Raw genomic sequence first — 26,220 nt, 5'->3', positions numbered from 1 at the left:
TACCTCACTGAAATTCTTAGGATAAGTGTATGCCTAAGTGTATATATTTCCTGGCTAAAGGGACAATTGATTAAATAAATGAATGATGCCAACAAATATTCATTGAGCTCATGCTAAGTATCAGAAAAAGTATACTCACTCACCCCACCCCCAGGCATCCACAGCTCTTTTCTGCAAGAGCAATGAACAAGCAAATGGAGATGAGCTATTTCTGACAGAGGTTTATCTATGCGTCCCGGAAGAATACTTTATACCCAGTAAATGCCCTGTTAATCCAGATCACTGAAGAAACAGATGGGATTATATGTACAAGGATACATAAGGGGAAACACCTTGTGAGGGAAAATAGGAAAGAAGCTGAAAAGGGCTAGGAAAGCCACTAGACCATGATGCCAGTCTGACTCTGAGTGATGGAGAGCAGGGAGAAAGGCTGGATGAAAGTCTCCTGGACTGCTATGCAGTCTGAGGAAGGTTGAAAAAAGCCATAGGAGTCCCATGGCTCCCAGGAACAGACCTGCCTTGATATTGTGCCCAGCTCAGTCACTGACTGAGAGCAGTCCATGGGAGGCATGATCTTGGTGCAAAATGACGATGAATTTCAGAGTGGAGCAGCTGGGGTCCCTGATCAATTACACCCCCCGTCGTTGGCAATCTGCAATGCATGACCACCAGAGATACTCATATTTTTGCTTCATTGAATTGATGATTTTACCTGAAAGAGCCACATCCCTCTTCTTTTCTTACAATGTCCATTCTCACCATGACAGAAGAGGTTATAGATCTCAAGAGGTCAGCAACCCTAGCCATTCAATTTTACAGTCTGAAAATCCCAATTAAGAAGTCCATTAGGAAGCTTCCAGGAGCCACGCTTTTTACAACCTCAGAAAGTTCAGATCATCTGACGAATGAGCATTTCCATGGTATCACCAAGATTTGTTCTCTGAGAAATATAAGGGTGCAACAGAAGTAGATATATGTGTGACAGAGAAAGACAGACAGACACTGGCCTATTAAGAATTTGCTCTAGCTAAGCTTTCAATGTGAGTATTTCAGTACTTACCCTGTTTTGATTAAAGTGAAAAAACCAGAGATAATGCAGCCAAATTCACTTAATATCAAGTCACTAATATAAAATCTATTTCATGGATTTTTTTCATCCAGACTCTAAGCAATTTGGCAAAATTGCAATACAACTAGCCAAATACTCACTGACATCAAAACACCATCAAGATTAGCACTAAGTAAAAAACAAAACAAAACAAAACATTGCTTTCTGAGACTAAAAATTACTTGCTATCAACTAAAGCAAACAAAACTTATTAAAACTCGACATTTTGTTCTTCTCTCAGTGTGTTGGGTAAACACAACAGAACCATTTGAGCAGACCAGAATAACAGTATAATTTCTGTAGAATTAAAGGGCTAAGAACTTACCCCTGCTTTCATGATGTCATTTTCTTCTACTCTTATTTTTAGAAAACTCTATATACATTAATCTGGAAGAAGGAATCTAATTATATTTAAATGATGTTTTCTAGTAGTTTCTAGTAGGTTAAGCCAGACTTGCAAATGGCTTAGAAATAACAGGTTTAATAATATTTGCAAAAGGCCTATCTTTGACTGGAAAACTAGACCCATTTTGTGTTCATATCTTATCTTCCTACATAGCTATGGCAAGAAAAATAAATTTTGTTCAAGAAAAAGCCATTTGGCTATTTTCCTTAGATCTGCATGCTCAAGTCTAATTTGGTCCAACTCCAATGACTACAAGAAGCCAAAGGTAAATTTATACATATAGCTTATATCAGCTCTAAAAATTACCTTTTGTTCAAAATTCTCAATGAGAACAGGGAAAAACCTCCTCCTAATTGTATAATTCCTCTTCTTTAGCATTTTCTTCTTGAATATTCTTTCATTCAGCTATTCCTTCCACATTTGCTGATTATAATATGTCTATCATTCTGATAGGGTCTGTGGAGGAAATAAAATATGGGAAACACATCTTTACTCTCACAAGATGTTCAGTTTATTTGGAGAAATAAGACATATACATACATCCCTACAACACATAATGATATACAATCAGTGAAATGGAGGTTTAAGGCTAAGACAGAGAAATTTTGGCCCCAATTCTTGGGTAGCATTTAAGGTAGAGCTTGTGAAAGATGTGTCTGAGATGAAAGCAGACAAATAATGTGCCAGAAAATGAGAAAACAATGAGACAGAGAGGGAAATAAAAGGGACAGCATGACCAGTTTTGTTGAAAGCAAGGCCCATTTAGGGGAGTAGAGAGATATAAAACTGGAAAGGTAGAAAGGGCCAGACTGGAGAATTTTTAATACCAGCCAGAGAAGTCACTAAATACCAGCTGGGAAGGCAAAAAAGAATCACTAAAAGTTCTAACAGAGAAGTGATGTAAAAAAATTTTTAGGAAGCTGTTAATCTGGTGGGGATGTGCAGATTCCTAGAAGAGGCAAAAACAGAAACTAGAAGCCAGGAGGGTATCACGAGAATCAGAGCATGAAGCAAGGGGGCCAAGTTAGGATCACAGCAGTAAGAATAGAAAAGTGGGGTCTAAAGGAATAGCTACTAAAGAAGAATTGACAGGATATGCTCAAGCAAATGGATGACAATGGCAAGAGAGATAAACTTGAAGATGACCCCTGTGTAAGCCTGGGCAATGGAACTTGACTATGCAACCAACAAAAATAAAAATAGTGAAGACAGAAATGCTAGTGTGGATAGAAGGAATGTAGATGGAAAGTAAAAACACTAAGTTTAACCTTAATCATATGGAGTTTGTGGTGTGAATAGTATGCCTGTAGTCACTTGGTAGGGAATATGGCACTAGAGTTCAGGACACAGGTTATGGGCTTGTGATTGTAACTTAGGAGTGAGGGGGAAGATGATTCCACAGGCTCACAGAAGGCCATGGAAATAGACAATATGTCAAGAGAGGGGAGCAAGACAAGAACAGAAAAGAGAGTTCAAGATAGAACTTTGGGAAGTGTCTCCCCTTGCAGACGTATTTTCCTTTAATATGTTTGGGGAAGGCAGTCCCTGAAGTGTGATTGGCTCTCCATTATCATATTCTCCCCTCAGCTGCTCTCAGAACTACCTTGGGTTGCTTACACTGTTCTTCATCACTTGGACCTCTGTGTCTCCTGTTCTTCTTCAATAATTACACCTGGATATGGTGGTGATGGTGCAGAGATATCAGCATGTCTCCTTTCTGGGGTATCCTTTATTTATCCATAAAACCACTCAAACAAGGCTCTGGGGCATACTGAAAACTTTATTAGAGTTTTGGGAATAACTACAGGAAATGATATGAGGGAGAGAAGAAAACTTAAGTCTCCATGCTAAATAGATTGTCATATCCCAGAATCCTAGAGAAAAGAAAAAGCATTACTCCTTTCACAGTGTACATTTGACTTCTTAGTCTTGTTTTCATGACTTGAAACCTATCCTTCTATTTCTCTCATTAAACAAAAGCACATTTACCTTTTTCTTTTTCTGTGCAAATTTCACACCTCTATTCTGGACCCAGTGGATTCTCTAACACTGGACCATAATGGAACACATGGAACTCAGGGAGCACAGGAAAATACTAGGACACTTCCCAGAATGTGAGCTAGTCAGTTTAGGATAACAATGCAGGTGGCTTCAGGATAACAGTCCACAGAGGGCTTTCCCACTACAAGTTCAGTCCCTGTTGAAGTATCTTCATGGTGGGAGGTGGGGATAGCCCTCTAAATTGCCCTACAGATAACATGAAAGCACAATCTCACATGCCCTTTTCAGGGACAAACAATTTTTCTCAGAGACAATGTAGTCTAAATACACATTAAGGAAGAGAAACATTTTCCTAAAGGCAATATAACCTATAAAAATTTCCCCAGTTTATTTGAAATAGCTTTTTAGATTGCTAAGCAGAATAATTTTTCCCATTTTTACTCCCCTATTCTAGGATGTGCCTATGGCCCACCTCTGAAACTCTTGGCTTTCTAACAATAGAACCATTTATCTTCCCCCAGAGACCTTGCAGAAACTCTGAAATTATAGTTGTCTTATAAGGAATTTGAGAGAAGTAGCCAGCTACAGTGGCAGAGGCATAATAGTCAGAAATGTAAAAGAATAAGGAAAATAGCAGTACAATTTAGGCCAAGAGAAAAAGAGATTTAGGGAGAAGTAGATCATAGTTTCATGTGCTCCAAAGAAATTAGCATAGAAGACAATGAGAAAAGTCATTGCCAACTTAGATGTCATTGGTGACCATCTACAAAAGAGTTTCAAGAGAATGGGTGGGGGTGGAGGAGAAACCATAGAAGTTTTCTCTTCAGGAAAGAATACCCATGTAAAGAAGGGGAAAAAGGACATGACAGCTTAAGACAGTAGGAGATTGGGGGTAAGGTTTTATTTAGGTGAGAAATCCCTGGAAAATGTTATAAACAGGAAAGATTTAAGACAGGCTTGTTTCTAGTTGATGAAGCATGGTGAGATGGAAATTAGAGGAGATAGAGGTAGAAAGCTGAAGCTATGTTAACAAGATTTGACTGATTTTATTTTGAGAAAGGAAGGAAGTAGACAAAAATATAGAAAGATACAAAAACAAATAAACAATCAAATAATTTAAAACAATACTGAGGTAGAGAGGAGGGCATTGAGAAAGATATGTTTCCTCAAATGAACAAAAAGCCAAACCATCTGTTGGGACTGAAGAAGTGAAGTTGGTTTGGAAGTCTGAAGGTTGTGGCAGAGAACTCAATGGCTCCTACATGGAATTTGAGAGGAAGCAACAAAAAGAGTAGAATAAAAAACCACCAGACTTCCTTTACAGATAATTTAGACCAAACTTTGCAATGAGTACAATTACAAAAGCTAACAAAATATAAAAATCAACTACTTGATGGTGATAAAGGCACTAAGAATTACCCTACTAGATTCAGGAGATAATCCAGAGAGGTACGCTTGATATTAGAATTCCTTTCCCCTTGGGTGTGTTTGCTACTTCCCGCAGAGACATCTGAGCAGTGCTTTTGCCAACCTTATGGAGTGAGAAGTATAAAAGTAGGATCCCAGAGACTCTGAAGATTAGGAAGGAGAAGGATCCCTAATGAATTTCCTGTGTTGTCAGTTGAGTCTCCACAGGACCATAGGAAAACTAGAAGCAAACTAAGACCACCAAAAATTGCAGCCCAGCTTCAAATCTTCTCAATTCCTGAAAGTGCATAATGTGATCCTGGATTGCTACATTTTTCTAGAAACCTGCTGGAAGCAAGTACAGATCTTCTTTTTTCTTTTTTAATTTTTTTAATGTTTATTTATTTTTGAGAGAGAGAAAGACAGCGGGAGCGGGTGAGTGGCAAAGAGAGAGGGAGACACAGAATCCGGAGCAGGCTCCAGGCTCTGAGCTGTCAGTACAGAGCCCAACGCAGGGTTCAAACTCACGAATTGTGAGATCATGACTTGAGCGAAGTCAGACACTTAACCCATTCAGTCACCCAGGTGCCCTGTAAGTATAGATCTTCTATGGGAAAAAAATAATGTTATTCTAGGCCTCAAATGTTTTCTACAAACAAGTATTCAAATATTGCTTCTAGCACACAATGAGAATAACCAGACATACCAAGTATCCATGGATGAATTAATGGTTAAACAAAATGTTTACTATTATGGAATATTATCTAGCCTTAAAAAGGAAGGAAATTCTAACACATTCTATAACATGGATGAAACTTGAGAACATTATAGTAAGTGAAATAAGCCGATCACAAAAAGACAAATGCTATATGATTCTACTTGTATAAGGTACCTGGAGTAGTCAAATTCATAGACACAGAAAGTAGAATGGTGGTTTCCAGGGGCTGACAGGAGAGGGGAAATAAAGAATCATTGCTTAATGGGTACAGAGTTGCATTTCTGCAAGACGGAAAGGTTCTGGAGATGGATGGTGTTGATGTTTGCACAACAATATAAATGTACTTAAAACTGCTGACTGTATGCTTAAAAATGGTTAAGACAGTCAATTTTTTGTTAGTGTGTTTTAATAAAATAAAAAATTTAGAGAAGTGAAGAAATTTCTAAATCAAAACAATGAGAGAGAAATGAAGACATTCTCAGATAATCAAAAGATAAGAGAGTTTGTTGCCACTAGACCTGTCCTACAAGCAATGCTAAAGGATGCAGGGCGCCTGGGTAGCTCGGTTGGTTAACCATCTAACTCTTGATTTCAGCTTAGGTCATGATCTCATTGTTCATATGTTTTAGCCCTGCTTTGGGCTGAGTACTGACAGCATGGAGTCTGCTTGGGACTCTCTCTCTCTCCCTCTCTCTCTGTCCCTTCCCTGCTCACACTCTCTGTCTCTCAAAATAAATAAACAAACGTTTCTGTTAATAATAATAATAATAATAATAATAATAAAAGAAATGCTAAAGGGTGTCCTCCTGGTTGAGCTGAAAAGAAACTAGACAGTTACTTGATGCTGTAAAAAGAAATAAAGATCTCTGGTGAAGGGGCACTTGGGTGGCTCAATCAGTTAACTGTCAGACTCTTAGTTTTGGCTCAGGTCATAATATCATGGTTCATGAGCCCTGCATGGGGTTCCTCACTGTCAGCACAGAGCCTACTTGGGATTTTCTCTCTCCCTCTCTCTCTCTGCCTCTCCTCCATTTATATACACATGCTCTCTCTCTCTCTCAAAATAAACAAATAACCTTAAAAAAAAAGATCTCTGGTGAAGGTAAATACATAGATAATTATAAAATCTAGTATTATTGTAATTTTGGTATTAACTCCACTTTTTAAAAACATGGTTTAGGCGCACCTAGGTGGCTCAGTCAGTTAAGTGTCCGACTTGGCTCAGGTCATGATCTTGCAGTTCTGGGGTTCGAGCCCAGCATTAAGCTCTGTGCTGACAGCTCAGAGCCCGGAGCCTGCTTTAGAGTCTGTGTCTTCCTCTCTCTCTGCCTCTCCCCCCACCCCTCAAAAATAAACATTAAAACATTTTTAAGTAATAAAAAAATAAAAAATAAATTTAAAAAACATGGTTTAAAGGACAAACGCATAAAAAACATACTACTGGTCATGTACCATGTAAAGATGTAATCTGTGGCTTCTAATAATAGAAAGGGAGAAGGGAGCTACATACAAGTTTTGTGTGCTACTGAAGATAATTGTTATAAACTCAAATTAGGGTGCTATAACCTTAGGATGTTACATTAAATCCCTATAGTAACCAAAAAGAAAATAGGTATAGAATATACACATAAGGAAACGAGAAGGGACTCAAACACACAACAAAAATCAACTAAACACAAAAGAAGGCAGTGATAATGGAAGTGAGGGACAAAAAAAAGCTATAATACCTAGAAAACAAATAGCAAAATGCCAAAACTAAGTAAGACCCTCCTTATCAATAATTACTTTAAATGTAAATTGAGTAAGCTCTCCAATCAAAAGATAAAAACTGGCAGAAAAGGTTTCTAAAAATGGATTCAACTATATACATCTATAAGAGACTCACTTTAGATCCAAAGACACAAATAGATTGGGATACCTGGGTGGCTCAGTCAGTTAAGTGTCTGACTCTTAATCTTGGCTCAAGTCATGATCTCATGGTTCCTGGGATCGGGCCACATGCCGGGGTCTGTGTTGATGACAGCATGGAGCCTGCTTGGGATTCTCTCCCTTTCTTTTCCTCTCAAAATAAATAAATAAACATTAAAAATTTTTAAAAGAAAAACAAAGACATAAATACGTTGAAAGTGAAGGGATTGAAAAAGGTATTTCATACACAGATTAACCAAAAGAGAATTGGGGTAGCTATACTAATAACAGACAAAATTAACTTTAATTCCAAAAGATTAAAAGAGAAAAAGACAATATATAAAAACATTTTTAATACAGTAAGATAATATAACAATTAAAACATCTACACACCCAAGAGACTTTCAAAATTTATGAAGGAAAAACTGACAATTTAAGGAAGAAATAGTTTTACAATAATAGTTGGAGACATGAATGCCCTACTTTAAATAATGGACTGAACAACCAGAGAGAAAATAAGTGAGGATATAGAGGACTTGGACAACACATAAACCATCTAGACCTAACAGACATACAGAATATTCCATGCAACAACAGCAGAATACACACTCCTTCCAAGAACATGAGACATTCTCTAGGACAGACCACATGTTAGGCTACAAAACAATTCTCAGTAGGTTTAAAAAGGTACATATCATAGGGGTGCCTTGGTGGCTCAGTCGGTTAAGCCTCTGACTTTGGCTCAGGTCATGATCTCCCAGTTTGTGAGTTTGAGCCCTGCATTGAGCTGTCTGCTGTCAGCACAGAGCCTGACTCAGATCTTCTGCCCCCCCCCCTCTCTGCCCCTCCCCTGCTCGCTCACTCTCTCTCTCAAAAATAAATTAACATTAAAAAAAAGATAGATGTTATACACAGTATCTTCTTCAGCCACAATGGGATGAAGATAGAAATCAGTAACAGAAATGAAATTGGAAAATTCACAAGCATGTGGAAGCTAAACAACATTCTTAAACAACCAGTGGGTCAAGGAAGAAATCACAAGGGAAATTAGAAAATATTTAGAGACAAATGAGGATGAAAATAAAACATACCAAAACTTATGGGATGTAGCAAAAAGAGTACTCAGAAGGAAATTTATAGCAGTAAATGCCTACATTTTAAAAAGAGAGAGAGAGAAAGATCTCAAATCAATGGCTTAACCCTGCACCATAAGGAACTAAAAAAAGAAAAGAAAAATAAACCCAAGCTAATAGAAAGAAGGAAATAATAAGGATTAGAGCAGAGATAAACAAAATGCAGAACTAAAAAGCAGAAGAATCAAGGAAACCAAAAGTTGGTTCTTTAAAAATATCAACAAAATTGACAAACGTTAGTTAAACTGACTAAGAAAAAAAGAACAAGCTCAAGTAAAATTACAAATGAAATAGTGGACAGGACAACAAACACTACGTAAATAAAAAGGATTATAAGAAAATACTATGAACAATTGTATGCAAACAAATTGGGTAACCTAGATGAAAAGGACAAACTCTTAGAAACAACACAACTACCAAAACTGACTCAAGAATAAACAGAAATCTTAATAGGCCTATAACAAATACAAAGATTGAATCAGAAACCAAAAACCTTCCAACAAAGAAAAGTCCAGCACCAAACATTTAAAGGAGAATTAGCATAGATCCTTCTTAAACTCTCCCAGAAAATTAAAGAGGAGGCAACACTTTACTAATTCATTCTATGAGATCAGTGTAACCAAAGCATGACAAAGATACTACAAAAAAAGAAAATCATAGATCAATATTCCTAATGAATATAGGAAATCTATATTCAACAAAATATTCAATGAAATATTAGCCAAGTGAATTTGGCATTGTAGTAAAAGGATTTTACACTGTGAACAAATAGGAGTTGTCCCAGAATGCAAGGATGATTCCATATATGAAAACCAATCAATGTAACACTATATTAATAGAATGAAGGAGAAAAAACTACAAGATTATCTCAATGTAGAAAAAGCATTTGGAAAAATTCAATACACCTTCATGATAAAAACACACAGTACACTAACAGAAAGCAACCTCCTTAATATGATAAAGACCATGTAGGAAAAACCCACAACCCATCATACCCAATAGTGAAAGAGTGAAAGTATTCCCCCTAAGATCAGGAACAAGATAAGGATGCTCACTTTCATCACTATTATTCAATATCACTCTGCAAGTCTTAGCCAGAATAATTAGGCAAGACAAGGAAATAAAAGATATGCAAATTAGAAAAGAAGTAAAATTATCTTTCTTCTAAGATGATGTGATATTATATGTAGAAAACTCTAAAGATTCAAAAAACTTTTTAGAGCTAATAAATTCAGCAAAATTGCAGACTGCACCATCAACACTCAAAAATCAGTTTTATTTCCTTATTCTGGTAATAAATATAACAGAAATTTTAAAAACAATTCTACTTACAAAGACCTAAAAAGAATAAGACACTTACAAATTAGCTTAACCAAGGAGATGAAAGACTTGTACATTGAAAACTATGAAACAAAGCTGAAAGAAATTAAAAGAGATGTAAATAAAAGGAAAAGATATTTCTTGTCCATGAATTAGAAGACTTAATACTGTGAGGATGACAATACCCATAGTGATATACAAACTCAATGCAATCTCTATCATAACCCCAATGATATTTTTTGTAAAAATGGAAAAGTAGATTCTAAAATTCACATGGAATTTCAAGAGCTCTGAGTAGCCAAAACAAGCTTGAAAGAGAACAAAGTTGGAAGACTCACTTTCTAATGTCAAAATGCACTACAAAGCTATGGTAATCAAAACAGTATGGTTGGTACTGGCATAAGGACAGATATAGACAAATAGAATAGAATTGAAGAATATAGAAATAAAATCTTTTATTCAATGGAGGCAAAAGGTAGTTTTTTCAACAAATGGTTCCAGGAAGACTGGATATCCACATTCAGAAGAATCAGTTGGAACCTTCCTTTAGACTATATACAAAAATTAATTCAAAATGGATCACAGACCTAAATTTAAGAGCTAAAACTCTTAAAAGTAAACATAAGAATAAATCTTCCTTGGATTTGACAATGCTTTCTTAAGTATGAAACCAAAAGCACAGGTAGGGGTGCCTGGCTGGCTCCATCAGTAGAGCATGTGACTCTCTCTCTCTCTCTCTTTTTTTTTTTTTTTTTGTAAATTTTATTCTTTTTTTTTTTTTTTTTTTTGAGAGAGAGCATTAGAGAGAGGCAGGGAGAGAGAGAATCCCAAGCAGGCTTTGCGCTGTCAGCCCAGAGCCCAACGTGAGGCCTGAACCCACAAACTGTGAGATCATGACCTAAGCCAAAACCAAGAGTTGGAGGCTCAACCAACTGAGCCAGCCGGGTGCCCCAATGTGACTCTTGATCTTGGCGTCATGAGCTCAAGCCTTACATTGGGCATGGAGCCTACTTAAAATAAAAACAAAAAAAACAAAAGCACAGGCAACAAGAGAGAAAATAGAGAAACTGGACATTGTAAAAATTAAAAACTTTTGTGCATCAAAGAACACTATTAATAATGAAAGACAAGAAACAGAATGGTAGTAAATATTTGCAAAGCATATATGTGATAAGGACTTAATACCCAGAAGATAATAAATAACTCTTACAACTCAAAAACAAAAAAATAATCAACCCAATTTTAAAATGGGCCAAAAAGATATACAAATGGCCAATAAATGCATGAAAAGATGCTCAACATCATTAGTCATTAGGGAAATGCAAATCAAAACCATAATGAGGTACCACTTCACACCTACCATAATGGCTATGATAAAAAAACAAAATAAGAAAATAAAAAGTGTTGCCAAAGATGTGGAAGAATTGGAACACTTGTACATTATTGGTGGGAATGTAAAATGGTACAGCAGCTCTGGAAAACAGCTTGGTGGTTCCTCAAAAAGTTAAACACAGAATTACCATGTGATCTACCATATAATTCCACTCTTATATATACCCCAAAGAATTGAAAACAGTGACTCAGGTTCTTGTTCATTAATGTTCATAGCAGTACTGTTTATATTAGCCAAAAAGTGGAAATAATCCAAGTGTCCTTCAACAAGTGAATGAATGTTTTATATTTAGATTTCTCTAAAGAAATAATGGGAGATGATAGATAACAGATAGATGGATACAGAGATACACAAATATAAAGAGATTTATTATAAGGTATTGGCTCACATGATTACGGAGGCTGAGAAGTCCCATAATCTACTATATGCAAAGCTAAAGACCCAAGGAAGCTGGTGGTGTAGTTCAAAGATCTGAGAGCTGGAGAGCCAATGGTATAGATTCTAGTTCAAGTCTGAAGGCCTGAGAACCAGGAGTGCTAAAGGAAAGAGACCAATATCCCAGCCAGCTTAATCAGTCAAGCAGAGAGCAAATTCAGCCTTCCACTGGCCTTTTGTTCTAGTTTGGCTTTCAACAGACTTGATGATGCCCACTTACACAGGGGAATGCCATCTGCTTTACTCAGTCCATCAGTTCAAATGCTAATCTCCTCAAGAAACACCCTCACAGACACACCCAGACACCATCAGCTATCTGGGCATCCATGGCACAGTCAAATTGACATATATAACTAACCATTACAAAATATGACATATACATGCAATGGATGTTATTCAGTCATTAAAAAAAAATGAAGTTCTGTTCTTTCCCTGCCACCATGGAGTCATACCTGGAGGTGGAGGCCCAGGTGCACCAAGATTCGGCTCCACCCGTAACCCATGACCATGGTTGAGGAAAGCATTACTGCTGGAAGTGTAATGGATGTTAATACTTTTTTACAAGAGGTGCTGAAGACTGCCTTCATCCATGATGGCCTACCACATGGAATTTGTGAAGCTGCCAAAGCCTTAAACAAGCACCAAATCCATCCTTGTGTGTTGCATTCATGTGTGATGAGCCTATGTATGTCAGGTTGGTGAGGCCCTTCGTGCTGAACACCAAATCAACCTAATTAAGGTTGATGAGAACAAGAAACTAGGGTAATGCATAGGCCTCTATAAAATGCACAGGCCTCTATAAAACTGACACAGAGAGTAAACCCTGCAAAAGTGGTTGGTTGCTATTGTGTGGTGATTAAAGTCTATGGCAAAGAGTCTCAGGCCAAGAATGTCATCAAGGAATACTTCCAATACAAGAAATAAACAAGTAAAAAATGTGGTCCTTGTTCCTCAAAAAAACCAAAAACCAAAAAACAACAACAACAACAAAAATGGAGTTCTATAACATAGTGAAACTTGAAAATATTAAGCTAGGTGTAGTGGTCCAGACACAAAAGGACAAATATGTAATTCTACTTATGTGAAATACCTAGAATAGGAAAATTCAGAGAAAATAGATTAGAAGTTGTCAGATGCTGGGCAGAGGTGGAATGGGGAGTTATTACTTAAGGGGCACAGAATTTCTCTTTGGGCTGATGAAAAAAATTGGAACAGTGGTAATGGCGTATATGTAATTAATGATACTGAATTGGTACACTTAAAAATTACAAAAATGTACAAAAACATGGCAAATTTTAAGTTACTTATTTTATTCAATAAACAATTGATTAGTGTCCTTGACTACATTCATAGTAAAGAAAAACCATATGATTGTTTCAATGGGAAAATCCTTTGATAAAATTCAAAACCCATTCACGAAAAATACTTTTAGCAACCTAGAAATAGAAGGGAATTTCCTTAATCTGATCAAGGGTATTGTGCCAGTTATCGATTTATTGCCTTTCAGCTCCAAATTCACTCTTCAGTACCTGCTCTATGATGGACGGGATTCTTGAAGCACTCACTATTCCTTCATACCAAGTATGTGGAACTTTGCCAAAAGGGGGTGCTGAAGTGACACTGCAAGAGAAAGATGGCTTCTCTTTCTGACTCCAAAGTACAGTGTTTTACTTTTTCTTGCTCCTGCTGCACACTGGTCAGAGGTGTGAGTGGGTGGGCACATTTGGGGTGCTCTGATCCAGCTCTGTGCACAGAGCATGTAGTCCTCAGTAATCTTGCAGCCTCAGTCCAGGTCCAGTAATGGCCTTCCCATGGCCTTTCCAAGATCCTGGCCTCACACAGTAGAAACCTAACTCTTTCTACACCAGCCTTGAATGGCCTAAGTCCTAAAAGATTGTTTCCTGTTTGCCTCTCAACCATGGCCCTGTGCTAGCCTGAGCAACCCTGAAAACTTTTCCACCATGCAGAGTGCTGCAACCACATGACTTACAATGAGGGCTGGGAAGGAAGCCTTGGGAAGGAAGCTCCATTTCCAAGTTTGTATTTCCTTGGATACTCTCCTTCAGCCCTGGCTGTCCTTTAACATTATCTCTGCATTTTCATAGTTACCCTCCTATCATGGTTAAATAATTCTTTGTTGAACTTTCCCTGTTTCCCTGGTTTCTCATTGGGACTGACTAGATGCAGAGTGATACAAATACTTACAAAATATCTATGTTAAATATCATACTTAATGGTTAATATTGAAAAACTCCCTTTTGAGATCAAGAACAAAACAAGAATGCCTGCTATCACCACTTTTATGCCACATTGTACTAGCCATTGTAATAAGATAAGAAAAAAAGGCATATGGATTAGAAAGGAAGAAAGGAAATTTTTATTATTCATAGATTCTAATGATAACATACATTTAAAAGTCCAAAATGATCTATTCAACTTTAGACCTAACATATGTGATTAACTGGATGCAAAATCAACATACAAAAATCTATTACATTGTTATTTGCATGATGATATAATTATGTGTAATTATTAATACAATTATATTTCTAATATAATTAGGAATATAATATATAAGAAAAAGAAACTTTAAAAATACCATTAACAAAAAACATAAATATATGAAATGCTTAGCAATAAATATAACAAAAGATGTGCAAAAAACTGTAAGACATTATTGTGAAAAATTGAAGAGATCTCAAAAAATGGGTAGATATACAAGTTAATGAAATAATAGGCTCAATATTGTGAAGATGCCAATTCTTCCCTGAAACTTATGTTTAGATTCAAGACAATTATAATCAAAATTCTTACAGGTTTTTTTTTTTTGTATAGGAAACTGACAACCTTATTTTTAACATTTATATGGAAATGAAAAGGTTGGTAAAGAGCTTTCTTCTATGAAGAAGAAAAACAAGCAAGGAAGACTTGCTCTACCAAGTATCCAGACTTATTATAAAGGTACAATAATTAAAATAGTATGGCACTGACATAAACACAGAGGTGAATGGAACAGTATAAAGAACCCTAAACCAGACTCATGCATACATGAACATGACAAGTTTGTCACTGGAGAGAGTGGGTGAACCATAGCATTTCAAATATATTGTCCTGGAAAAACGGGATATCCATGTGGGAAAAAAAAGAAACTTGGCCCCTATCTCACTCCATATAAAAACCAATTTCAGATAAATTACAGATTTAAACGTGAAAGGCAAATAGTAGTCAAAATGAATATTTAATAATAATAATAATAGTAATAAAACTTCTATAAAAATACAAGAAAATATCTCATGACCTCAAGACAGGGGAACATTTCTTACACAGCTATAGAAAACAATAACCAAAAGAAAAGATTAATAAACAAGACCACATGAAAATAAGAACTTCTGTGTATATCAAAAGATGCTGTTCAACCAACCCAAAAGGACTCCTACAAACTCAGAAACAAAAGACAGACAAATGAGAAGAAAACAAGGAAAACCACTTAACAAAAGAGAATATCCATGGCCCCAAAACATAGGAAATAGGGCTCTACTTTATTAGTACTTAGAGAAATGAAAATTAAAAATACATTGAGATATGGGCACCTCAGTGGCTCAGTCAGTTAAGCATCTGACTTTGGCTCAGATCATGATCTCACAGTTCATGAGTTCAAGCCCCACACTGGGCTCTGTGCTGACAGTTCAGAGCCTGGGCCTGCTTTGGATTCTGCCTCTCCCTCGCTCTCTGCCTCTCCCCCATTAGCACTCTCTCTCTCTCAAAAATAAATAAACATTTAAAAAAAATTTTTTTTAAACACTGAGATAACACTATACTGACAACACCAAATGTAAGTGTAGATATGAACCCTGAACCTTCATTCACTGCTGGGAATGGTGGATGTATGTAAATTGCAATAACAAAAATTGGGAGCTAGTTGATTCTCTTTCCCCTATTCCATGATTCAGAATTCCACTCCTCAGTGGAATTCCTAACAAAAATACATGCACATAGGCACCAAAAGACATGTACAGGAATAACCACAGCAGCACTGTTCAACATAACCCCAAACTGAGAACACAAGTATCCAACAATTACATAAAGGATAAAGAAATTATGCAGGCCGGTGGGGAGCAATGAGTGAAGGGAATGATAAGGTACAAACTTCCAGTTATAAAATTAGTAAGTCATGGGGATGTAATGTACAGCATGTTACCTATAGTAATACTGTATTGCATATTTGAAAGTTGCCAAGAGAGTAAATCTTGAAGGTCCTCATCACAAGAAAAAAAAGAAAAATTTTTTCATGGCTAAGTATGGTAATGAATGTTAACTAGACTTGCTGTGGTGATCATTTCACATTGTATTCAAATATCAAATCATTATGTTGTACACCTGAAACTAATATAATGTTATATGTCAATTAGTCAATTATACCTTAATAAAAATAATTTAAAAATATGGTATATTTATACAATGAAATAATACACAACGCTGAGAATGAATGCACTATAGCTTCATGCAATGACATGAATTTCATACACATAATAAGTCAAAGAAGCCAAATACACACAATACATATACTATATAATTCCATCTATGTGAAGTTCAGAAAATGAGAAAAACTAAATTATAGTGTTTAATAGTACATGTTTAAGTTGTTAAAGCATGAAGAAAGGTTAGGAAATTATTACTATGACCTTTAGGATAGTGCTTACTATCCTCTGCAGAAAAAGACAAAGTACTAGTGATCAGGAGGGGCGTGAGAAAGACTTCAGGGGTGTTGAAACATCACTTCAGGTGATGATCAGTTGGAGGTTAACTCTGTAAAAATTCATTGAGCTGTATATTCTTTGTAAATGTTTGTAATATTTAATTTTTTGAAGATTTAACAGAACAAATGACTGCCTGGCAGCACTGAGGACGCAGTAGACAACATCACATTTTAATAAGCCCTAAATGTAGGTACTCACAGTGTGTAGGAGGCTGAGAGTGAGAGATGTGGAGAAGGAAGAAGGTAATGACCCAGGATGGGGTCTGGTTTGTCAGGACTCTTGAGGGCTGGCAGGGAGGAGTGGGGAAGGGAAATCACACATCCTTAAAATTGCAGTTCCTGAGGCAGACATTCAGGCAGACATAAACCCAATTCATTAAATGCCCTAGGAGAATACAAAGACAAAAGACCAAAGATCACAGTGAGGGAGAAGAGTAAGTTCATAGATGTGAGAGTCTGGAAGAAGTAAAGTATATTAGACACAGAAGGACAGCTTCAGTGAACACTGCAGTAAAATGTAGTATATTGATACCATGTGCACAGAAGCGAGGATCTTTTAGCCTAGTATTCATTCATTCATTCATTCATTCATTCAACAAGTATTTATTATCAGGAACTATTCTAGTTGCCATAGAGAATGCAAGAGGGTATAAGACAGTTCTTCTCTTTAGTTTTAACTAAGATAAAACATATCCTCGTGAACATTTAAGTTACTGTTCAAGATTCCACTGCCCAAAGGATAAAGCCCCAACTCACGCCCACACATGGCATACAAGCTCCACCTCATTTTGACCCCTTGCCAGTGGCATTTCCCCCATGGGTCTCTGCTCTTCCCCAGAGAAGCTCATCTTCACTATTTCTGTGACCGTAACAGAGGCCCAGTTCTATGCACTTTATACCTATTCATTCTCACAATGACTTTAAGAGGTCAATACCAATATTATTCACATTATTGTTCAGGTGAGGTAACAAGCCAAGAGAGGTTAAGTAACTTTTCACATTCATAATAGCTTGTAGGTGCTGGGGCCAGGACTCCAACCCTGAAAGCCTGGCCCCAGGGAATGTGCTCTCCACAACTACAGCTGAGCCACAGCCATCTTTCTCTGCCCCATGACAAATCCAAACTTTTTCATCTCTCTGTAGGTTTGGATTTTCTCCCTGTTGTCTTCCCCACAAACTCAGCAAGAAGGCTGCCACCTCTGTGCACCCTTCCACGGCCACCTCCTCAGGGCCAATCTCTACCTTCCTCCTCCATGCCCTCAACTTTCATGGGCCTCACCTAACATGTCCCTAGATGTCCTCAAGGGAGGAAGCTTGCCTTGTTTTTTGATATGCCTTCTCCAGAATCGTTCACACATGAAATTACAGGCAATGCTGAATTGGATCCAAAGAAAAACGTAAATCCTAAATAAGTGGTGCCAATTTGAGTCACTAAGGTTAGAAGAAAGAAAGGCCCATGCAGTCTGAGGTAGCCCAGGGAAGTCTTATGAAAGGGGTAGTCCTTGGTTAGACCTTAAGGGATGAGCAAACTGTGTATCACTGAAGATGATCAAGAGGGTGACCAGGGTGGGAAAGAGTATGTGCACAGGCCTGGTGACTCCAATGCACAGGGTATCTTTAGAAGTCCATCTTTAAACCAAACTTCACAGAGCATAGGCTGCAGGCAAAACAATCAGAGATCAAGAGGCAAGAATATTAAAGTACCAATACAAATACCTACCCTAGGAACCCTCAAAAAGTCCTTCTTAAGTAAATCTAGAAAACCAGAATACTTCAGAGTATAAGAGACCTGGTGGAAAAAAAAGATTAATCACATTTAGAGTTTTTCAATACTTTTTATTGGATAATATGGTACACAACTGATTGCAGGGTTGGAACTGCTCTGAATTTGGAACTGTTTTGAATAAATCAGTATTGGGGTGCCTGGATGGCTCAGTCAGTTGAACGTCTGACTCTTAATTTTGGCTCAGGTCCTAATCTCATGATTTCTGGGATCGAGCCTCACATCAGGCTCTGTGCTGACAGCGCAGAGCCTGCTTGGGATTCTCTCTCTCCCTGTCTCTCTGCCCATCCCTCTCTCTTTTCTCACAAAAATAGATAAACTTTAAAGATCAATCAACCAACCAGTCAGTATAGGTATACGGAGATTTTACTGCATTTTCTTTGCAACCAGGCCATCTGAGTTGTTGCCATCAATCAGGGCCCAGCCTGAGATTGAAATGATGCCCATACAACGCCCATCTATGCCAGCAGCAATCTCCTCTCCAAGCTTCTCATAGTTATGGTACATTCAGTCCTGCCACTTGCAGGCTTCTGACATGAAAGGGGGCACTGGCCATACAAAAGAGATATTTCTTGAGGGAGGCATAGTGTGGATTTCTATGTAGTCTCTTTTTTGGGGTACCTGGAAATATATGCTACCAGGTTAAGGTTACTGATGGAATGTGTTTGCAAACCAGACTGAACAAACTAGGAGGATGAGCTCTACTATCCAGATTGTACCTCTTGTCCTGCTTAATCTTTGCTCTTCTTATCATCTTTCTTCTAGGGGAATGAGAGGAATATAAAGAATATATAAATATTCTTTTCAACAGATGTCTACAAAGGAAAGAAAACCTCTCCATTATTCTTCAGAAGACCCCAGACCCATCAGAACTTCCTTGAGGTGTGGAGAGAGGCCCCTTGCCTCCACCCGCCTGGCCTATCACTAAAAGAGAATCAAATATAGGTAGTAAGCCTGTCATCACGTGAGAAAACCTTTCCTTTTACTTCTACATATTTGCCTTAGATTATTCACAAATAAAAGTTACACACATTTCATTGGCACTACTACATCTACAAATCACCTTGATCTCATTTAAATTCATTTTGCAAATGGGCAAACATTGTTCCATGACTTTTACTGATTGCCCAAGATTGCAAAGTTACTAAGAAATAGTGCTAGGCCCATGTCTAGGACTTCAGGGTCCAACTTTGTCCCACCTCATAGCAAACACATTAAAACATATTCCCATCCCACAGAACATATAGATTTTTGCTGTATAATTTTTATAATTCCAGTTTGGAGTTTCCTTACAACTTACAAATGTTTTCTCGTGATCCAAACTGTTAACATTTTTATGTAATCATATAGGGCTTGAGTTGAGTAGTAGCTGACTCATTGATATCATGTTACATTTTGCAGACTCTTAATTAAATATTTATTTCAATTTCAGTGTTTAATCCTCATGTTTAGGAGCCAATTTATTTTTTTCCAGGTCTGAAATATTGTCATGGGTCCTCGAAAGGTCACAGGCCCTGAGCACTAAGCCAAGAATGCCTCATGGCAGAAAGAGCTCCCAGCACAGAGGTGTGATGTGAGCAAAGGTTTAGAGGCTGGAATATAGAAGGCAGGTAAAGGTGGCTGTCACAGATTCAGCTGGCTGGAACAGAAAGGACAGAATCTGGTCTGTCTCTGGCCTTCCATTAGCAAGGTCTAGCTTGTGGATCTCTGGGACAATCTGCTGCCGGCACTCTGGAGCAGGCTATTCTTTTATGTTAAACCATACTATTAATCCACAGAGTTAAGCAGCATCCAGAAAAACTTCAAAGATGATCAAAGGAAGAGTTTATTCTATATGTTAGTAGAGTCCTCCCCAAAACAAATCTCATAGGATTCAGGGATACTGGTTCTGACTGACCTCATCACCAAAAACCCCCAACTCCAGAGAGAGCTGGGATTGGAGAGGAACTCTAGAGAGAGCAAAAGGGACCCCCACTACCACTCCACCCTGCCTTCTGTTGCCATGGGGACATGCAGAACCCTTCCACCAAGCAAGCCTGGGATTAAAACCATTCCTATTGAACCTCCTGCTGGGTGGCCTCGTTTTGGAGGCAACATATTCCCTATAATTCTAAGTTGAGTTTTTGTAAAATGCATTTTAAATGCACAAGCCAGGGAAATCTAACTTTTTACAGGTGTAGTGCACTGCTCCAAATCCTTTTTAAAAAAAGAAAGAAATTTTCAATACTATAAGCAGTCACTCTTTTTGGATGTCCATATTTTTGCGTTCTGCAGAGTTTTATTAAATTAGGACACATTACCACAGTACTTGCTGAAAACATATTGCATCAGGCCTTGGAATTTAGAGAGAAAAATGAGTTGTTGTTTGTACCATGCCATTTTTCTTCAGTAATTGAAACAAATTTGAAGATGTGGAGAAACCTGGGGATTCTGGAGAAGCTCTTCACTCATCTACTTCTCTAGTTGCCATGGAGAACAACAGTTTTAAAGGCATCTTTAAATAAAGTCAGCCCTGAGCAGAAACCTCTCTTCTTGAGTGAGGCAAAATACTAAGGGGGTGGGAGAGAGGTCTCTTTGCTGCTCTAAACGGCAAGTAATCTGAGGAAGATATAAGTGAGCCTTGTGTTTATTCAGAAGACACATTCATGTAGGAGACAGCAAGCAGTTCTGGGGCCATGCACCTGCCAGAACTTTCCAGAGCCTCCCTCTCATGCTCAGGATCCAGTTTCTGATCCTTAGAGCTATGGGCTTCTGAGAGCTAGCTCTCTCTCCATATTCATCAGGCTTCATTTACCAAATATTCTGCTTCTTTGTTCCCATCAGTCCTGGAGCTCCCAAGAACATGGTCCACCCTTTCCCATTGCCTATAAATAACTTCCTTTGACACATCTGTCCAGCTTCTCCCTCTCCCCCTTCAAATTTTTCCTTGAACCTCTCATCCCCTTGGAGCTCCTTTGTTCTGGTTACCTTAGGAAGGAGGGTACTAGCCAATAAAATGATGATGATGATGATGATGATGATGATGATGATGATGATAGGTGTTTATTATGCACATATGAAGCATTTAGCATAGATTATCTCATTTTATCTTTGGGCAACCTTCAGATAGGTGCTATTTCTATCCCCATTTTACAGAGGAGGAAACAGTTTTAGGAAGCACAAATGACTTAGCCACACAATTGGCACATAGCAGAGTAAGGGTTCAGCCCACACTTTCCAACTCTAGAGTCTCCACTCATATTGTCTCTCCATCTAATCATTCACTCATTTATCCAACCAATATTTATTGAGCCACACACTGTTCAATGGCAGATAGCAATGATGAAGGCAAAAGAGGTTTCCACATTCATTATGATTCTTCGATTCTAGTAAGGGTACATAGGCAAGAAATGAACAAATAAACCAGATAATTTCTGAGATGGGAGCTGTGGAGAAAATGCTTCAAGGAATTGGGCAGAGCAGTGGTTTTCAAATTTGAGTGTGCATGAGCTCACCTGGGTGGCTTTTTGAATCACACATTGCTGGGCCACACTCTCAGAGTTCCTCATCCAGTAGGTCTGGAGTGGGGACTGGGAATTTGCATTTCTAACAAGCTCCCAGGTGAGGCTGCTATTGCTGGAGAATTCATACTTGGAGAGTCACTGGCATAGGGAGTAATTAGGACTTGAGTGCGGTGTGGGGAAGCCATTTTCAGGATGTGTGGCATTTGAGCTGAGACCCAAATGATGAAATGGGTAAGCCACCAGAAGATATGAAGATGCAGAGGGTACCAAAAGGGCAAAGTCCCAAGGTGGAAATGACCTCTCACTATTGGAAGGACAAAACAAAAATATGCTGGGTGTTTCCTGAATAAGGAAAAGAAGAGAAACAAACAAGGGCCAGCTTAGACCTAACACAGTTTAGTTATTTCTTTTCCTCCTGCTCTGTTAGACAACGTTGTTTTAACATGAAAATTAGAATGTCTTTAACCAACAAAATGTTGACAATTAGTTGATTTAAAAAATAAAGGTCCATTATAAGATTGTTTTAAATGGCACCTCCTGTGACACATTTAAAACATGATTTAAATTGTCCTTCACTCCAATGCCATTCTCAATTGTAATTTTTCAAGCAAAAGTAATCTATTGTGTTACATCACTGGTGTTGTATATTATTTAATAATGTATTTTTTTATCTGGAGAGTCTGTAACTTGTTGCAAACTTGTTGCAAATCTGCAACTTGTTGCAAAATTCAAAGACAGGACCCATGCCTTTTCTTTCCTCATTCTTCCACCTTAGTGCTTTTCAAATGTGCTTAAAACTGAACTCCTACAACTGGCTCCCTGGCACTCTTTAACAAGGAAGAGTGATTTAGGTGAACCTCTTGTTTTTGCCAGAGTCCCTTGTCCACTCTGTTCCCTGAGGTGCAGGAGTGCTGACCTGGGAAAGGATGAGGTCTAGCCTTCTACTGGATTCTCAACTAAGGTGAGCCTAGTCTGCTGCAGGAAAATTGGCCCCTCTCTTTCTCTCAGCAGATACATTTGGGGCTGCTTTTGCAGCCAGGTCTTTATGTTCCTTTGCTTTGGATCTATTCTGAGGAAGCAGTGAGTTTCTGCATGATTGATAAAAACAGCCTGTTCATCTCATTGCTTAAAAAAAACATAGGAATGATCAAGATTCTGAATTTCCTAAACATTGCATAGTTGATGGCTGGAGCATCCAGAGATTACTGTTGGTGAGTGTTATGGGCTGAACTGTGTCCTCCAAAATTCATATTGTGAAGTCTTAACCCTTAGTACCTCAGAATGTGACTGTATTTAGAGATAGGGTTCTTACAGAAACAATTAAAGTTAAATGAGGTCAGTGGGGTAGGTCTTATTCCAATATGACTGGGGTCCTTATTAGAAGAGGAGATTAGCAAACAGTCATCACAGACAGAGGAACAGCCATCTGCAAGCCAAGGAGGCCAGCCTCAGAAGAAACCAACCCCGCTGACACCTTGCTCTTAGACTTCTGGCCTCAAGAATGATGAAGAAATAAATTGTTGTTTAAGTCACCCAGTCTGTGGCTCTTTGTTATGGTGGCCCAAGAAAACTAATATAGTGAGTATATGGAGGGCAGCTGGCCGCATCTAAGCCACCAAGAATTTGGAGAGTTAGTTCTTTTGAGAACTATGTGTTTACTCATATAGAAACTTTGTTATACTTTCCATTCCATGCTTTAAAATTTTTTCTCTATATAAAATAAAAATTTAGAAAACCAGGTGTCTTGGGGCACCTGGCTGGCTCAGTCAGTAAAGCATGTGACTCTTGATCTCAGGGTCATGAGTTCAAGTCCCATGTTGGGTGTGGAGCCTACTTAAAACAAAAAGATGAAGAAGAAGAAAACCAGATCCCTCCTCTGAGAATTTCTTCAAAGTTTCAGTTCTGCAGGAAGCCTGTGGGCCAAAGGTTAGAGGGAAGAAATAGTTCTCCTGGTCCTCCCCTCCCTGAGACAGTGGGGTTCTCTGGCTTTCTGCTACAACTTTTGGTGCCTGTCTCTCTAAGCCTAAGACAACACTATCCTTTGACATATGCTTTACTTACTCTGGCCTAGTCAGCAAACAGGGCATTTCTGGGTTGTTGATTCTGCTGCACATTTGGTTGAGATATACCCTGACCCAGATTAGCTCACTTAGATAGTTTGGAAGAAAGGTTTAGGAGGTTCTGGCAAGTGCCTTTGCCTCTGAGGTTCAAGGAATATGAAGCATGAATAGCCTTTTTAATATGCCAACAATGACAAAGTATTGGGTATCCATGAAAGGGCAGCCAGGATAGAATACCAACGTTATTTCTATGAGTCCTACAGCAAGAACTTCCTGTCTGGATAAGTCACTTTTGGTTGCAGGTGACAGAAAACCAACTGAAACTAGCTTAAAACAGAAGAAGGGAGGGTGTAGATTTAGGTCTAGAAAACTGGGATATTCAAGACATGATGGTTTCAAGTACAGTTTGATCCTGGGTTCAAATTTAGTCATCAGGAAGTATTACCTCATGCTAACTGGAGACTTTGCTTTCCTGTGTTTGGATCCATTCTTAGGCAAGAACTCCTAATGTGTTGGCAAAGATGGCCACACATTTACCAGCCATAGAGGTAGTAACGCCAAAGAAAAGAAAATCTGTCTTTTCCCAGAGTTACAGCAAAATTCTAGTGGAGACCCCTGAATGGTCCAGCGTGGGTCATCTGATAATTTCTAAACCAATCACTGTAGTCAGGATGGTAGAGTACTCTGGGCCACATGCCCACCTCTGGGACTCAGAATTGAGGTGGGGGTGCTTGGCCTCATCTGAGCCACTAAGAATTTGGAGAGTTGGTTCCTCGGAGAGGTGCCAGGAAGAAAAAAAAAGTAAACACATGAAACATTAATCTAGTATTACATTAGGCTGGCTTATAAAAGATATTCAAAGGGAAAAGAGCTGTGTCAAAAATTTTGGACTGTCATGTGGAAAAGAGAACGGAATGGAAAGGGGATGAAGCTTAAAATTATACATAGAAGTTATAAAAGACATAGATTTCAGCTCAATGCATGGAAAAACCTTTCCGGAAGTGAGGACAACAAAAAGGGGTGCTTCACAAAGTGTTTATCTCCCCTTTCCTAGATGAGTTCTAGTAGGGGTAAATGGCCATCCACCAGGGATGCAGAAAAGGGGGTTCTAAGTCAGGTGTGTTGGGGAACAGACTGATCCTGAAGACTTCCTCCAACCTCAAACTCCAATGACTCTTGAACTACTTGTTTCCACATTAGGAAACCCTAAAGCATCAAAGAAAGTATAGACCAGAGGGGAGCACAGTGGGCAGCACTGAGGTTTTGGGTTTTTTTTAAATAAAATTTTTAATGTTTATTTACTTTTGAGAGGGTGGGGAGGGGCAGAGAGAGAGGGAGACACAGAATCCCAAACAGGCTCTGAGATGTCAGCACAGAGCCTGTTGCGGGGCTCAAACTCATGGACCCTGAAATTATTACCTGATTCAAAGTCAGATGCTTAACCAACTAAGCCGTCCAGGCACCCTGGATTTTTTTTTTTTTAATTAACATTTCCTGAGGCTTTACTGTGTGCCAGGTACAGGCTAAGTGCTTGCATCCTTCGCCCCATTTAGTCCCCAGAGTAACCCTTGAAATAAACTTTAGTGACCCCCATTTAATGAATGAGGAAACTGGGGTACAGAGAGGTTGAGTAACGTGTCAAGAATGACACAGTAAATAGTGGAGCTGGGACCCAAATCCAGGTCACTTGTAACTTAAGCCAAAGCTCTTAACCCCTTTGCTCTTGGGGGACAGGCAAGCCAGCTTCTTTCTAGAGTGTCATCATATACCTCCTTCTGCTCACCTACCCCCTCCTGCCTGCTCAGGATCAAGGTCGATCGGGTCCAGATGGTAGCAGGTGCATCTAATGAGATGTGAGGGTATTACTCACAAGAAGCCAAGAGTGGCTGGGAGATAATCCCAGATTCACATCCCCGCACTTGAGATGTCAAGAGCAAATGCTATGGCCATGCATTAAAAACAAACACAACAACAAAGCCAGCGTTATCCTTGAACCCTTTCCAACTCTAGTTCCTCCAACTGCTTTGATGGATGCATCAGTTAGTTAAGCCAGGTAGGCAGGCCCTTCTAGTGGCTCCTATCTTTCCTCTGGGCTTTTAGAACAAATAATTTAGTTTTTTTAAGTTTCAACTTTTTTATCCCTTTAAAAAATTGATTCATTGTATCTTTAAAAAGCTATCAGGAAAAGAGTGGAATTATTTACTATTTCATTTATCCATTTGCTTATGAAGCAAATATTTATTTAGCACCTACTATGTGTGAGATCTTGGGTTTTGCAGCAAAGATGGA

General features: G+C 38.4%; 1 protein-coding gene and 1 pseudogene across 13 annotated transcripts in view; one reads left to right on the top strand and one right to left on the bottom strand.

The window, feature by feature from the left end:
• The window catches only part of RFX8 (regulatory factor X8), a 254,901-nt gene that overhangs the window by 160,451 nt on the left and 68,230 nt on the right, over nucleotides 1–26,220 (bottom strand). For 7 of the 13 annotated variants that reach the window (XM_042981157.1, XM_042981149.1, XM_042981147.1 and 4 more), the window contains one exon: nucleotides 1,821–1,970. The exons of 1 other annotated variant lie outside the window; for it this stretch is intronic. The gene's annotated coding sequence lies outside the window, so the exon portion shown is untranslated. Of the gene's footprint in view, nucleotides 1–1,820; nucleotides 1,971–7,558; nucleotides 7,581–18,305; nucleotides 18,375–19,087; nucleotides 19,263–26,220 lie in introns of those variants that run through there. 5 more of the 13 variants (XM_042981150.1, XM_042981153.1, XM_042981154.1 and 2 more) reach the window with 3 other exon arrangements.
• On the top strand, nucleotides 12,165–12,753 carry LOC107181150 (annotated as a pseudogene).

The sequence above is a fragment of the Panthera tigris genome, chromosome A3, assembly GCF_018350195.1.
Source record: "Panthera tigris isolate Pti1 chromosome A3, P.tigris_Pti1_mat1.1, whole genome shotgun sequence".
Taxonomy (NCBI): Eukaryota; Metazoa; Chordata; class Mammalia; order Carnivora; family Felidae; genus Panthera; species Panthera tigris.
The sequence above is the reverse complement of the archived record's forward strand: the minus strand, read 5'-3'. Positions and strand labels throughout refer to the sequence as shown.